This window comes from Uloborus diversus, chromosome 5 (assembly GCF_026930045.1).
Source record: "Uloborus diversus isolate 005 chromosome 5, Udiv.v.3.1, whole genome shotgun sequence".
NCBI lineage: Eukaryota > Metazoa > Arthropoda > Arachnida > Araneae > Uloboridae > Uloborus > Uloborus diversus.
In genome coordinates, this window is record NC_072735.1 from 114,399,519 (window position 1) to 114,415,138 (window position 15,620).

Consider the following 15,620-nt stretch of genomic DNA (forward strand, 5'->3'; position numbering starts at 1 on the left):
TATTTCTGTTCTGGATCTTCGAATTTTCTGAGCCGCGGTAAATCTTGAAGTTGCCACTCTTACCCAACTTCCTTCAAGTGTTTTTTCAGAGTTTCAACAACCCCCTCCCCCCGCAGAAATAGGGTGACTGTACTGCCCCCCCCCACCCAGAAGTTAAGAGTCCCGGTTTGCTTAAATTTAAATCCGCCACCGTCTGTACCTTGGTGCGAAAGCAGCCAATGTCAGATTTTCAGCAGATGAAATTTCTGATAGAAATCTTTCCAAGAAGTAGAAAAGTTTGCCGTGTAAGGACAACCCATATGATGCAGCGCTTTAGAATTGACTTATGGTAATTTAGTTCCCTGAATCCCATAATCCTCGTTTTTTCAACAACCAGTAGTTGTCTTTAGAGCTAAAGCAAGCAAGGTCACTTATAATTCAAGTACAATAGTTGAAGTGATTTAACATTATGTGTACACATTCTCAATTGAACCCACCCCCATGTTTGAAAATTAATGTTTTTACATATGAGGCAGTGAGAAGCAAAGGGATGTAAGTGGCAAAATTAAATATTTGGAAATAACCAGTACACATGGTAGATGAACCTCTCCTTTGTCTGGGGGTGAGAGATGGTACTAGTAGCCCTGGTAGGTGCTGTTTTACAACATAAAAAAAACCAACGAAAGCCCACCTAGGAAAATGTGTCTTACTCAAAACTTGCAAACGTCCATTCACATCCCTTTGCTTCTCACTGCTTCATATGGGCGTGGTTTTTGTTGCTTTTTGGTAAAATTTGCATTCAGTATACATCTTTTGCTCCTCTGGAAAAATTCGAAGTGTCGGACCCCAAATTCAAGCCCCCTCCCCCTTATTTCGTAGTGATTGAGGCTTTCTTAAATTTTAAGATTGTTATTTTTCTATCCTGCAGCAGCGTCCAATTTTTCAGTGAAATGCCCTTTCCACCTTGTTTACCGATTGCAATTTCACTTTGGGGCCGAGCTCAATTACCTCTTCGCGACCATTAACAGGATAGCATTTCATCGCAATATATTTGCATCCGTCTATCACAGGCGTTGGTTGATGAAGTTCCGTCATTTAATTAGCGAGGCCGGGATCATCCCGTTGGTCTCGTCTCATGATGCGAATATATTTGATCCCAGCGGCTTTGAATTATTTATACCAACATCAAAGAGATTTAAAGCAGCGAGAAAGTGCCGCATGTAGTTCGTCATCTTCTTTTGTCTCTCTGTCATCATCACGTTTTAATGTAGGACACGGTCGCAGCGATCGATAGTTGCCCAGCGCTCACTCGTCTGTCGTCAGCAAGGCATTGAATCGATTGCTAAATGCATGGGGAAGTTGCGAAGTTTTTTGATTTATGGGGCGGTTAATGTAGACGATTAGTACGCCTGAAATATCTCGTTTTTGTGAATTAAATTTTTTTTTTCTCTCAATATGTTATTAATGGGTATTTAATTTGCCATCGCCATATGTCTTCTGTTCACTAGAATAAATATCGGATTCAATGTGGAATGGCATTTTGAATAATTGGATGTTTTAAATTTTCTTTCTGAAAATTTTTATTTTTTATTGAATGATATCCGTACTTTCTTTTTTAACTGAATTATCTTTCCATTATTTTAGGTATAGTAAAATGCAGTCATGCGTTTTTTTTTTTGAAAAATTCAAACTTAAGCTTTTTTTTTTTACGAAAAAGAAAGGGAAAAAAAAGGATAAAAAGTCAAATTCATTAATATTTCTGGAATGAAAACTGAAAACAACAAGAGAAAGATTCAAGGCATCAAGAGGGATCTTTCTTCACCTGTTAAAGGACATATAAAGCCAATGTTTATGAACTCAAATTCAAACTTAAACTTTTTTTTTCACGATAAAGAAAAGTAAAATAAGACAAAGTAAATTAAATAAATATTTTTGAAATGAAAACAACAAGATCAAGATTCAAGGCATCAAGAGATATCTTTTTTCATCTGTACAAGTGGCCAGTGTTAATGTCTGAATGAGTTTGAGAACCCGTAATAAGAATAAGTAACTATACGAAAAAATACCTGAAGATTTCCTTCTCGGTACTTATGAAGCTACTTGAAGAAGTTTTTTTAACTACTTCAAGTAGTCTTCTTTAACCCTGAATATTTTTATGGAGTTCACAGGAGAGAATTTGACCAAAATCTCATCTACTATCCAATACCAATCTCTCTACTTTCTCTCCATTCATCCCTGAAATTGTTTCGAAAAATTACAAATGGCTCAAACTAATTAAAATATAGAACATTTAATGTATAATTTTTCAAAACAGTGGAAGTTTTTTTCGTTTCTCCCCCCCCCCCTTTTTTTTCATTCTTCACTTCATTTTACTGAAAAAGAGTAAAAGAGAGGAGATTAACGATTGGAGCTGCGTTTCAAGTTATGCATAAACGAAATTTTTATTCGGTCCCAGAATAGTTCTTTTTTTCTTTTTGAATTGAATAAAATGAAAGCTAAAAAAGAAAAGAAAAGAGTTGCTCAAAATAAAAACTAGGGGGGGGGGGGGGACCCCGTGAGCTACTTTTTCCTAAGTAGTTATCACTGGGGGGAAACAAGAGTCTTGAAAGCGTAGCCTCTAGAGATCTTATCTTCGTTTTTAGAATATGTGCATCTCTCCTCTCATCCAGTATCTCTTCTCAAAAGGTCGCCTCTTCCCTTCGGGGAATCAAATTGATTAAAGACAAGAGAAGGACTTTTTTTCTCTCTCATGCTTTCCGTCCTCCCTATACAGTTTCATAATTTAATTTAAATTACTCGGAACATTCGTTCAGTCTTCTTTAGCGTTAATTAAAGTAAGAATGGATTTATTGACCGTAACGTAAAGAAAAAGTGACGTTTGATTATGTTTTCTACCTGTTGATGCTAGAATATTTATAAGAAATGTTATGCGTTGTTGGGCAAGGGAGTGAGCTCTTAATGAGCATGGGGGCTTCGACGAAGCAAACTGAGTGCAAATGTTGTTATTGTAATTAATTGCCTAAAAGAAGAAAAAAAAATCTTTCTCTCTCTCTTTTTTTTTACAATAATTTTGTCAATTGAACTCCTAACCATATCTGCATTGTTTTTGCATTTAGTTATGCTTTCTAAACTGAAACAAGAGGGAAAAAAATGCTTCGATTGAGTTGTTATTTTTTCAGTAAGTTTAAATTAAAAACATTTAAAATTAATAGTAAGATGCTATTAAATAGAATACAGCTGTGACGCGATAAAGGAAAATCAAAAACATTGAGTTCGACATTCTACTTCCAACATTTCTGATCTGGCTGGTAGTAAATTACTCTTTCAACTTTCATGGCACTTAATCTGTTCTTTCGTAATCACATGGAGCAGAACAAAGCAACGAAGGAATCTTTAAGAATCAGAGTAGAAAAAGATATCAAACATTAAATTAAAGGAAAGCCTAACTATGTAAAAAGTCTACGTTAAGCATATACTACGATTGAGTGCGGAAGAGTTGAGAATATTTCCTTCTCCCTTCAGTCCCTGTCTTAATCGTGGAAATGGAAATGACTAGTGGCGCTTGCTATCGGTGGGTAAGCCACTTATGATCAAATTGAACTTTCTTGGCAACGACACCCTCTTTTTCCATGGATAGTGCTATTTTCCTTTATGGATTCGACAACACTAACAAGAGTTTTCAGAAAACGGAAAAAACCACATTTACGAGAAATTTCAAAGGTATCAAAAGAAGAAAAGTGCTGGAAAGAAGCCGAAATAACATTGTGATTAATTGATTTCTGATGAGTCCAAACATTTTGAACTCAAACGGGCATCATTAAGAGAAAGAAAAAATGTGCTACCAAAATGGAAAAGGAAAAAAAGAAAAAACGCTTATGATTTAATCACGACTAAAGTTTCCTATCCAAAGTCTCGGTTTGTTTTTGCAGACACTATGAGAAGTTTGAGTTTTGAACGACATGACAGTACATATACTTAACAGAAGTTAGTATTATCCACAGTCCATGCCACCCACCAACCCGTGCTCCCACATTACGCCTTGAAGAAATTGAAGATTCCCCCCCCCCTTAATATAGTACTTAGTCATTTTCTTTATTTCGCTCTTTTAATATTTCAAATTCAGTTCATTGTCTACATCTTCAAACTAGTAGAAATTTCACTGTAAACAATTTACGCGACTGTACTTTGACTGAATTAATGTATGGAAAACCAATACATTTATATGAAATTCAATCCGAAATCTTACTAGGAAATCTATTACAACTCCACGAAAATCGTTTACAAATATTACAAGCGAGGGTTCAAGTACGAAATCTTATTTCCGTTTTGGAATAGATTGTGCGAAGAAAAAATAATGAGTTTTTTCCCTTTTCCCTTCCGAGCAGTTATGTGGTAAATTTGCTTACGATGTTTAAACGCATGGCGTGACTTTCTTAAGTAATTTTCTGACCCCCCCCCCATTCCTCTGATAAGTTGCTTTTGAATTGTCTAGATTTCCCGAACGCATGTGCAAAAATTACTAGTTACTTTATTGTGTTGCTTTCTTTCTAAAAACTACCTGTCGATTTAGAATACAGTAGACCTTCTTTTTACGCGGGTTTATTTTACTCGCTTTTGATTTTACACGGTTTAAGATTTGAGACCTTTATTTTATTTTAAGCAGATGAGTTTTGGTTTTACGCGGATGCGGCAATGCAAACAAATAAAATTTTCTCCTCTTTCAAAATCCTAACTCCTGAGATTGCAGATTACACGAAATAAACTGCATTTTGGCGTGCTAATAGTCGAGCTTGGAGACATTTTATATGATTGGTTCCAGAGCTCTTTCCAGATGCAAAGTTATTAAACTCACACAGTTCAGAACTCACTGAAAGACGAGCTTTTAGGAGTGACAAAGGAGGACAAAACCAACGAGGAAAAATTGTTCACATTGAAAATCTTAAGCCATTCCTTGACAATAGAAAAATGATCTTTCTGATTGGTTAGAGATTGAAGATTCTATCATGGAAATGACGCAAGTGATCATGGATGCGTTAATAGTCTGCAAAGAGCTATTGAGAAAAATTCTTAATGACTGCCAAAAGACTATCATAGCGAGCTCCTTTTTAGGAACACTAAATTAATTTAAGTTTTCTTTATGCATTTTGGGCATATACAATATACATGGTACGATCCAAAAGTAAGAGCCTTCATTTAAAAAAAAAAAAAAAAAAAAAAAAAAAAAAAAAAAAAAACAGGTTTATTGAGCTAATCGGTACAACTGCCTAATAGTCTTAAAAATAGGCACCTGCTGCAACAATGTACTTCTGTAAGCAGCATTTCCATGATTCAAAGGCATCCCTAAAGTCCTCCTTCGAGATATCTGAAAGAGCTGCCTACATTGGCTTAGATGTCCTCGATGGAGTCGGAACGTTTCTTTTTCAGCCCTGATTTTAACAGTGAAAACAAAACGCAGTTAGGAGGCCACAAGCCCAGACTGTAGGGAGGCTAGAGCACCAGAGGAGCGTTGACTCGGGCCTTCTCCGCTCCGTAACAATGCATTGACCGTTGTTTCCGATAAATCTAGGGCTTTTGCTACTTGGTAGAGACTCACACACCGGTCCGTGTTCAAAAATTCACATACTCGTTGCACATTTTTGTCAGTACGGGCCGAGGGCTCGCGTCCAGACTAGGGTTCGTCAGTCAACATTCCCCTGCCTTACGAAAGGCTTCGTGCAACTTTTCTACTTGCGAATAGGACGGACACTCTGTTTCAAACACCTGTTGAATTATTGCGAACGTTTAGGAAGGAAATCGGAAGCAAAATTTGATCTCTTTGCTTTGCTCTGACGAACTTTCCATATCGCCGTGTCACGCACCGCCGTATAGGGATTACTGTTAAAGCTGATGGTACCGCTCCGAAAGCTGGGAGGCAACTGACCTGCGTTGCCCTGTAAAGCCAACAACCCCCCACCGCCTCTGCCGTCAAACAGAGCAAGCTGCAGGGTGTGCATGCGTCAGTATAACGTGAGGCTCATTACTTTTGGATAGCAGCATGTATATCGATATAAGTACATATTAAACTTATAAAATTAGTGCCACTAGAATGAAGTATTTTTTTTAATCTATGGAACATAACCCCTATTTTGACACTAGTATTAAGCCTTAATTTACGCGGTTTTGATTTACGCGGCATTTCCGTGGAACGTAACCCCCGCGCAAAACAAGGGTCTACTGTACTCTGAAGTCAGTGGTGCCAAACCTACGGCCCGCGAGCCAGATATAGCCCGCGAAGTCTCCCTCTCCCCTTTCCTCTGATAAGTTGCTTTTAGATCGCCTAGAATTCTAGAACGCATGTTCGAAAATTATTAATTGCGTTATTATGATGCTTTCTTCCTAAAAGCTACTATCGATTTATAATACTCTTAAGTAGGCTTGCCAGATTTCTGAAATGTTCAACCGGGACACTAGAATGCCCCCTCCTCCCCCAGCGTCGCTAGTATTCAAAAGGGTACACACCAGTGGCTGATTTTTGAAGTGTAGACTATTAACTATATACCTAAAACAGGGGTGATAAAAAATGACATAAGCATGAATTTAACTTTTCACTTCTTAGATATAAATATTTGCAATTTATTTTAGTTAGAAAAAACACTTTGAGGAATAAAACGAATTGAACACTATTAAGATATATTTTTCATAGAGGATTTTTTTTTCAAGTTTATTTTAGTTTTAATTTTATTGTACAAATCCTAAAACTAATCTGGTATTAATTTTACAAGTCAATGTTGAAAATGATAAAGTAATTACCCTAATAATTCTTCACAGTTAGTTATTTTTAGACCTTTTTGGTTATTTGTAATCAAATTTATCTTTTTCCGGGACGTGAAGTAAACCGGCCGGGACACCGGGATTTTGCCTGAAATCCGGGACTGTCCCAGTCAAACCGGGACGTCTGGCAAGCCTACTCTTAAGTCAGTGGTGCGAAACTTTCGCAGGGTTGCCAACTGCTCAGCATTTTGCAGAGTTGCTCCGCAAAAAGTTCTTTTGCTCCGCATTTCCCGGCCGAACGTTTTCAAGCGCTTTTTTTTTTTTTTTTTTTTAAATCATAACAAACATGAAATATGGGAAATTAAAGATGTTTATACTCAAAGATTGGAATAGTGTTTAAAGCTGTTTTATCATTTTAAAAATAATTATTTTTGTACCAGTGCTTAAAATGATTATAAAAGCTCTAAAACAGTTTTAGATAAGTGGTTTTAGTTATAGGATTTAGTGATTTTTATACAAAATCCCTAACTGCTCAGCAAAATTTCAAATTGCTCCTCAAAATCACCACAGATGCTCCTCAAATTGTTTTTCCAAGGTTGGCAACCCTGCTTACGGCCCGCGAGCCAGATATAGCCTGCGAAGTCGATCCATGTTGCCCGTTGTTATGTATAGTGTTATGAATCAAAAATCTGAAACTTTCCAAGACATCAGATAATTTGGTACTAGAAACGGTTGTTGCAAATTTGGGGCCTAATAGTTGGCCTTAAATGGGTTTCTAAATGGATGGTTTTCTGTTTCTAAAAAACAAATAGAAACTTCTTATCAATAAAATACACATGTACTAGTATGAATGATAACATCACTTCTTGGTTTATATTTTCCTCTCTTTTTCCGTGTTTTCCCATGTTATCTATAAAAAAAGTTGAAGTACATATAATTTTTTTATGTGCTTTTGCCCGCGAGATCCATCTTCATAGGAGATGCGGCCCTCGGATGAAAAAAGGTTGGACACCCTTGCTTTTAACGAAAACAGCTGTATTATTTGCTATTTTAAGTATTGAATTGCATCACATGGCTGTGCCACTGCTTATTGCTGAATAGTGTTTCACATGGATATGATTTTTCATAAGCCCGTAAAGATTCCATTTTTGGAAATACAATCGTAAAACTGAACATTAATTTTTAAACTTACAAGAGGCAGGTTGGAAGAAAAAATAAAATCATCAATCCAATACATTTTTCTTACTTTGTTTAAAAAAAAAATAAAAAATCCTTAAATCTGTTTTTTAGAAACATCAGTTTCAGAGAATTAATCCTTGTTGAATTGAATTAGACTGTTCTTGAGACTATAGTAGCGTTTTTTTATTTATTTATTTATTTTATTTTTTATTTTATTTTTTAATATTTGAAACAACCACTCACTCAGCGTTATAATTTATTTTAAATCGAAATTTTTTGTCTACCAGAAAAAGTTATCCTTTAAATCAGAGCTGCTTCCTCATCAATCTGTATCAATTCATCGTTTCCTCTCTGCAAACTTTAACTCTTTGCTGCCAAAGATTCATATCCTGAATCGGTGAATGTGCGTATCATTCTGCCGGTGTGGTTTCAACGTTGTGGATAGGGGACTATCTATCAATTTAACTTTTATGTGTCTTTCTTCCTAACTAGCGATACACTATTTTACCGAGCTGCAAAAAAATATTGTGTTATATTTATATTGAAGTTAGCAAAATTACGCTCAGCTCGAAAAAAGCTCAATTATTATTATTATTATTATTGTTTTAAGAACTTTTATTACTTAGCAATTGACAGTTTTCATTCTTCTAGCAGTTTTTATGTTGACCTTTCAAAACAATATTAAGTAAAAGTTTCTTGAACCAAGTTATAAATGCGCAACTTTGGGGGGGGGGGGGACACTACAGTGTTACAATAAAAACTTTTAAAATTTGGGATTCCATAAACTTTTCTAGTACCGATACAGATTCTTCTTAAGTAACATCGACTGTGTTAATTGAGAAGGAGCTGTATCGTTCGTTACTAGAAACCTATAACTGGAAGATAGTTCACTTTCCGAGAGCTTTTCTTCTTCTTTTTTGATGTATGAAAAAAATTTTTGTAGATTATGGGGATCTCGCATTTCTTTTGTTAGAAATTAAGCCTTAAATTAAGAATCAGGTATTCTTTTTAGAAACTTATAACACATTTTGAGAAGCCCTAAAACAAAACCGGCCCAGCTATTGAAGCAGGCGACCTAGGCGACCGTCTAAGGCGGCAGATTTTAGGGGCGGCCAATTTCGAAATTGAAATTTTTTTTTAAAGTATGAATATTTGTTTCAATCTCATAAGATTCACTGCTTCAATATTAAAATAATAATAATAATGATTTAGAGCAGCGTTTCCCAACCGGTGGTTCGCGAGAGGTTTTCAGTGGGTTCACAAAAAAATATTGTAATGGCGGAGTTTTAACATGCCTGTTTCTGATGAAGTTTAATGCTCAAGCGGTTTCAACCAAATTTTGCTCCTTTTCTATTCATTTGTCTCACGCACATTTGATACTCTCAGCTTGAAAATATTTGGCTACTTCCTGACATATTTTACATTTAAATGATTTAGTCCGTCATTGCGAAGTGCCGGTTTTAGTGCTTCGATTGACAATTATAGGTGGTAGCCCTGAAGACATGCTAAAAAAGCTCTACTCTTCACTCCAGAATCCCCCGTACCTACCACTTTTTGTGGCTTAACCATTTGGATGGGACCCTAAAGACAGCTCTGATTTTTTGAACCAGACCAGAAACTGAGCAATCCCTGGTTCCGCACCCCAGTGGTATCGTTTCACCCTGAGGACTTTGGGACTACGAGCATATTTAACGTCCTTTACTTATGAATGCAATGTCTTCAGATGAAAGAATTTGGAAGCGTTCGTTTCCTCAGAAGCTTTTGATCGGAAGGATTGATTAAACTTGATGGAAACATTACATGGAGTATGGAGCATACTAGCTGCGTGCCCGGCGTTGCACGGGCTACCTAAAAAATGTAAGAGCAGTCCAGTTGATGCTTTTGTAGTACACTGACACTAGTTTCTAACGCGTTAAGGAATAAATAAATGCGCGTAAAGCAAGGTTTGCAAAACACCAGTAAAACATATTTTTGCCAAAACACCTCATCAACGTTAATAATCGTTATCAATGATACAAGTTATGAGTACATTTTCAGTCAGCACAAAAGGGGAAAATATATGCATTATCAACTATAATCTTTACTCACGTTAAACTGAATTACATCTGATAGACTATATCGGAAATATTTATGCACAATAACAATCCGCTTTTTACATAAAATAGTCTACTAACCGGCGTTGCCCGGGTGTTTATTAATGCAACATACCACTCAGATAAATATTTGGATGGATTATATCCACATGGTCGTACAAGAATTACATCAATCCGTTTTCCAGGTACAAACCCTCAAAGAACTCAAATAACTTGTAAATCACTCATTTACTTTACGACGTGCACGGTCCACCTCGAAAATAAAAGTTATGTCAAGTGACGCGAGTTCAACACTCAGGCTTGAACCAAAAAAAAAAAAAAAGGTCAGTGAAATTTTGTGGCAGATTGCGGAAAACCCCCATAAAGTAAACATTTTAAATCCCCTGATTACAGGAAGAGCCTCAAAACAAAAACAAGAATTTTACCTGAGCATATTCGAGAAAAAAAATGGCAACAGATCTTTCATCTCAATGATTTTCTTCACGCTCACGCATATCGACCGATCCCAAGCGGTAATTCTGTAATCCACGCTATGGCTTGGTTTCTTCTATGCTCGATAGATGGCGCCACTACTTTTTCATGATTTTTTTTTGCTTTCTTTTTAAAAATGTCTTGTGTCTTTTGAAGTTTTAACCATGGATAGCTTACCATCCGGCTTTACTTATTCAAATATTAATATTACAAACCATCAAAACGAAAATTTAACTTACAGAGTAAAAGAAATCACTGATGAAAATGCTGCAAATCTAAGTTTTAAAATTTTTTTTCTTAATTTAATTGCGGATAATCCCGAAAAAAAAAAGATGTTATTAAAGGGACAGAACAGCCGATTTAAATTATTGGAATTTAAAAAAAAAATGTGAAAATTCATGTGCCTAAAGGTTTAACGTTGTAATTAATTATTTAATCAACGGTCTAATTGATACAACTATATCAATTAGATAACTTTATATGCAGTATTCGGGGGGGGGGGGGGAGTACATATATATAGTGTGAAATGTAAGTCAGAACAGCTCTTTTACAAAAGTACTCCAATAGGCTTTCTAGTTTTTTATTTATTATTATTATTATTTTTTTTTTTTGAAAAACACAAAGACACACACACAAACACACACACACACACACACACACACACACACACACATATATATATATATATATATATATATATATATATATATATATATATATATATATATATATATATATATATATATATATATATATATATATATATATATATATATATATATATATATATATATATATATATATATATATATATATATGCCAATGATTTTTTTTTTGGTGGTGGGGGGGGGTGATCGCTTCCTTTTGGGGGGGGACACATTCACCCTTAGTTTTATTTACCCATGTTTTGTAGCATTTTTTGAAATTAATTTTCTGTTTAGTTTGTTCTTTAACTTTTCCACCAGTACTTACATGTTCTTTACTTAATTGCTATGTTGGGCCTTTTTTGGTTAAAGATTTTTTAAATTGTATTTGTGTTTCAATAAAAATTGAATTAATTTCTCTTTTGAATGGCTTATACAGATTTAACTTAAATATGCTTGTTAATTTTATACACAGAACTGGTTACATCAACCGATTCCGATTCGCCAATATCAACTAATTCCGATCCGCCGGTCGAAATGCGATCCGAAAACTGCTGGAAACGACAGTCCGTTTTGGAAAATTATAGGCAATTTTTTACTTTAACTTTTTGATCGCCAGAAAAAAAAAAAGTCTTCGTTCAGTAGAAATATTTTTCTAAACAATCGGGACCGAACCCCATTCGGATAATTAGAACCAGAAAATTTTCTATTTAAAAAAATAAATGAGTGTATAAGATGTTACTTAGTTCTAAAATATTTTATTGAAAATGAAATAATAAAGTAAAATTGCAAAACTAAGGAATAATTATTTGAAAATGGGACTGATATTGCACCAAAAAAAATTATAATTTAAAAATGAATAAATAGAAAAATGAAATAAAAATGAATTATAAAAAAAATTGTAAACAAATTTTCAGAACTTATAAAAATTCTCCCCGAAATTCAAAAAATCCCCCCTGGAATCTGAAGTAACAGGGGACAATTCCCCCTAGAAATTGAACCCTATTTCAAACCCTGTTATATATGCATTTAATTGAAAGTAACTTGCCTTTGTATTGTAATTGTCAATTTAGCAGTGCGTCCTGTATGCTTTGAAGGACCATCCCCAGAAACTCTTCTGTCTGTCTTATGCACACAGCGATAGCTGATTTTGTATTTATTAAATCTCCCTGATTTCGGATATGTTGTTGCAACACGCCAAGTACTTTTTGTATCTTCACTGTGTTGCTGTAACCAGTTCTGTGTATAAAATTAACAAGCATATTTAAGTTAAATCTGTATAAGCGAATCAAAAGAGAAGTTAATTCAATTTTTATTGAAACACAAATACAATCTAAAAAATCTTTAACCAAAAAAGGCCCAACATAGCAATTAAGTAAAGAACATGTAAGTACTGGTGGAAAAAACAACAAAAGTTAAAGAGCAAACTAAACAGAAAATTAATTTTAAAAAATGCTACAAAACATGGGTAAATAAAGCTAAGGGTGAATGTGTCCCCCCCCCCCAAAAAAAAGGAAGCGATCACACCCCCACCACCAAAAAAAAAAAAAACATTGCCATATATATATATATATATATATATGTGTCTTTGTGTTTTTCAAAAAAAAAATAAATAAATAAATAAAAAAACTAGAAAGCCTATTGGAGTACTTTTGTAAAATAGCTGTTCTGACTTACATTTCACACTATATATATGTACTCCCCCCCCCCCGAATACTGCATATAAAGTTATCTAATTGATATAGTTGTATCAATTAGACCGTTGATTAAATAATTAATTACAACGTTAAACCTTTAGGCACATGAATTTTCACATTTTTTTTTAATTTCCAATAATTTAAATCGGCTGTTCTGTCCCTTTAATAACATTTTTTTTTCGGGATTATCCGCAATTAAATTAAGAAAAAAAATTTTAAAACTTACATTTGCAGCATTTTTATCAGTGATTTCTTTTACTCTGTAAGTTAAATTTTCGTTTTGATCGTTTGTAATATTAATATTTGAATAAGTAAAGCCGGATGGTAAGCTATCCATGGTTAAAACTTCAAAAGACACAAGACATTTTTAAAAAGAAAGCAAAAAAAAAACATGAAAAAGTAGTGGCGCCATCTATCGAGCATGGAAGAAACCAAGCCATAGCGTGGATTTCAGAATTACCGCTTGGGATCGGTCAATATGCTATTTTCTTCACGCTCACATACATTTTAATAAAAGCATTGTTGCGGAAAGTTGAGATGAAGCACTGAATAATAATTTAAATAGAGGAAAGCCTTCGAAAAATAGGGATTTGATTTTGAAATCTAAGAGTCATAATTAATAGTTTTTAATTGATATCTCCGCTAATTATTATCGGAGGATTATGTTAAATAGCTAAACATGAAGACGGGAGGATTACGAATCCATCGATACCTGGTTCGATGGTCAGTTCACTGTCGTTCGGGAGAAGAAGCTTGGACATAGATAGATAGATAGATAGATAGATACTCAGATTTTATATGTATAAGATACGAGCGTCTAAAATATTTTCATGCTTAGTTTCTTTACCATTTGAGTCTGACGAAGGTCTATCGCTCTTTTCTTGTATTGAGTCAAAAATGCATAGAAGTGTGATCACGCGCTTGCTTGTTGTTATAATTTTCACCCTACATACACTATAATTTACTTCGAGCTTTATTGTTGGAAAAGGGAAAGAACGGTTAGCAACCAAAAATACCACAGGAAGTATGAAAAATTCATTACTATAGAAAATTTTCGAGGGTGAAAGTTTGGCAGTGTTAGGTTTACGCAGTAAAAAAAAAATCAACGGAATTTAACCATGCAACTTAGTTTGCGCTGTATGTAAATAAGGAATTTATGAGATTTGTGCAGAAATTTTTTCTTGTAGTGAGTGAGCTTAACAATATTTGTTTTGTTAAAATTACCTTTTGAGTAAAAATTAGTGTAAATGCGTATATTGAAAATATACGCTTCTATTATTTTTCAATATACGCAGTTTACACCGCATTTATAGCATAATTACAAGAAAATTTTTCGGCAATCAAACAATTGATGTAAGCAGTAAATCTTTATCAAACAGCTAGGCTCGTAGTCTTTTTCAAGAAGACTTAGAGAGATCTTTCTCATTTTACAGTAAGAAAAAAATTTCATTTAGTTAATCTGAGAGTTCTCTGAAAGGTATTTTAAAGATGAATATTTAATTCACTTCTGATTTAGTGATAATAGAGATAAATGTACCCTAGGGTCAGAAAAATTTCAGCCAAACTTTTAGAGCCTCTTTGTTCCAAATATCCTATTTTCATAATTTTGAAGTTGATTGAAGCTCAACATAAAATAATCACTGTGTTTATTTTTTTGTTGAATTTGTTGTTCATTCATTTTTTAGCGATCATTTTAGTTCGTAGTAATATTTGCAATTCAATATTTTACAATTATGTTTTCGTTCTTGTTATAAACTATGCAGCAGCATCAAACTAAATCTCACAAATTTTATTGTCTATGTGTAGTTGTGTGCCCGCGCAATTTTTTTTTTTTTTTTTTTTTGCTTGTTGCTTATTACTTAGTACCCAAGGGGTTCGCCAACTTCTTTCGGGGTTTGGAAGGGGTTCGCAAGGGGGAAAAGCTTGGGAACCGCTGATTTAGAGTGTGTACCAGTGCTTGGATATTCATAACCCAGTTTGGAATTAAACTAGAAATTCAATTTACTTTTGGAAGCGGCAAATTGAGCGATTTAAAAATCATTTGAAAATGTTAATATCTGTTTCAGCGCCATAAGATGCACTACTTTGATGTTAATTAAAAATATAATTTAAACTGTGTGCCAGTGCTTGAATATGCAAAACCCAGTTTGGAATTTAACTAGAAACTCGGTTTAATCGTAAACACTTTTCTTTTATTTTTATTTTGTTAAAAATATCATTATTTTGTATTAGTATTATTATTATTCAATGGAGGGGGGGGGGCGGCACTTGTCAATATCGCCTAGGGCGGCAGAACTACTATAACCGGCTCTGAACAAAATATACCTCTCAGCAGGGTTCGCCGATATATATCGGTCGATATAAATCATTATATATATCACGATATATATCGCGATATATATCCGATATTTATTTTGAAAATATCATGATATTTTGATATTTTCGAGTTTATTCTTTCAATTACGGTATTTTCAATACAAAAAATATATTAATCATTGTAATATTGTTCATTTATTATTAAAAACAACCAAAAAGTTATGTACTATATTTTTACGATGTATTTATACATCATTGATGTAACAAAGTAATATAATATTCCTTTTTTATTTTATATTCATAAAATTATTAGTTATGTAACAATTTTAATTAATATTGTAAGTGCCTCATTAATTATTAAATGTTGGTCAGAAAAAAAGAAAATATCTTTTGACTGTTCACTGACTAATGCATATTTTTTATTTTCGAGTCATAACTGTGCAAAAGCAGCTGACAGAAGAAAAATGAGTACAACAGCTAATACTAAATTA

At 34.0% G+C, this 15,620-nt stretch overlaps 1 protein-coding gene across 2 annotated transcripts in view; it reads left to right on the forward strand.

Moving 5' to 3' along the window:
• LOC129222730 (roundabout homolog 2-like) overlaps positions 1 to 15,620 on the forward strand; it is a 180,690-nt gene that overhangs the window by 142,165 nt on the left and 22,905 nt on the right. The window lies entirely within an intron of this gene.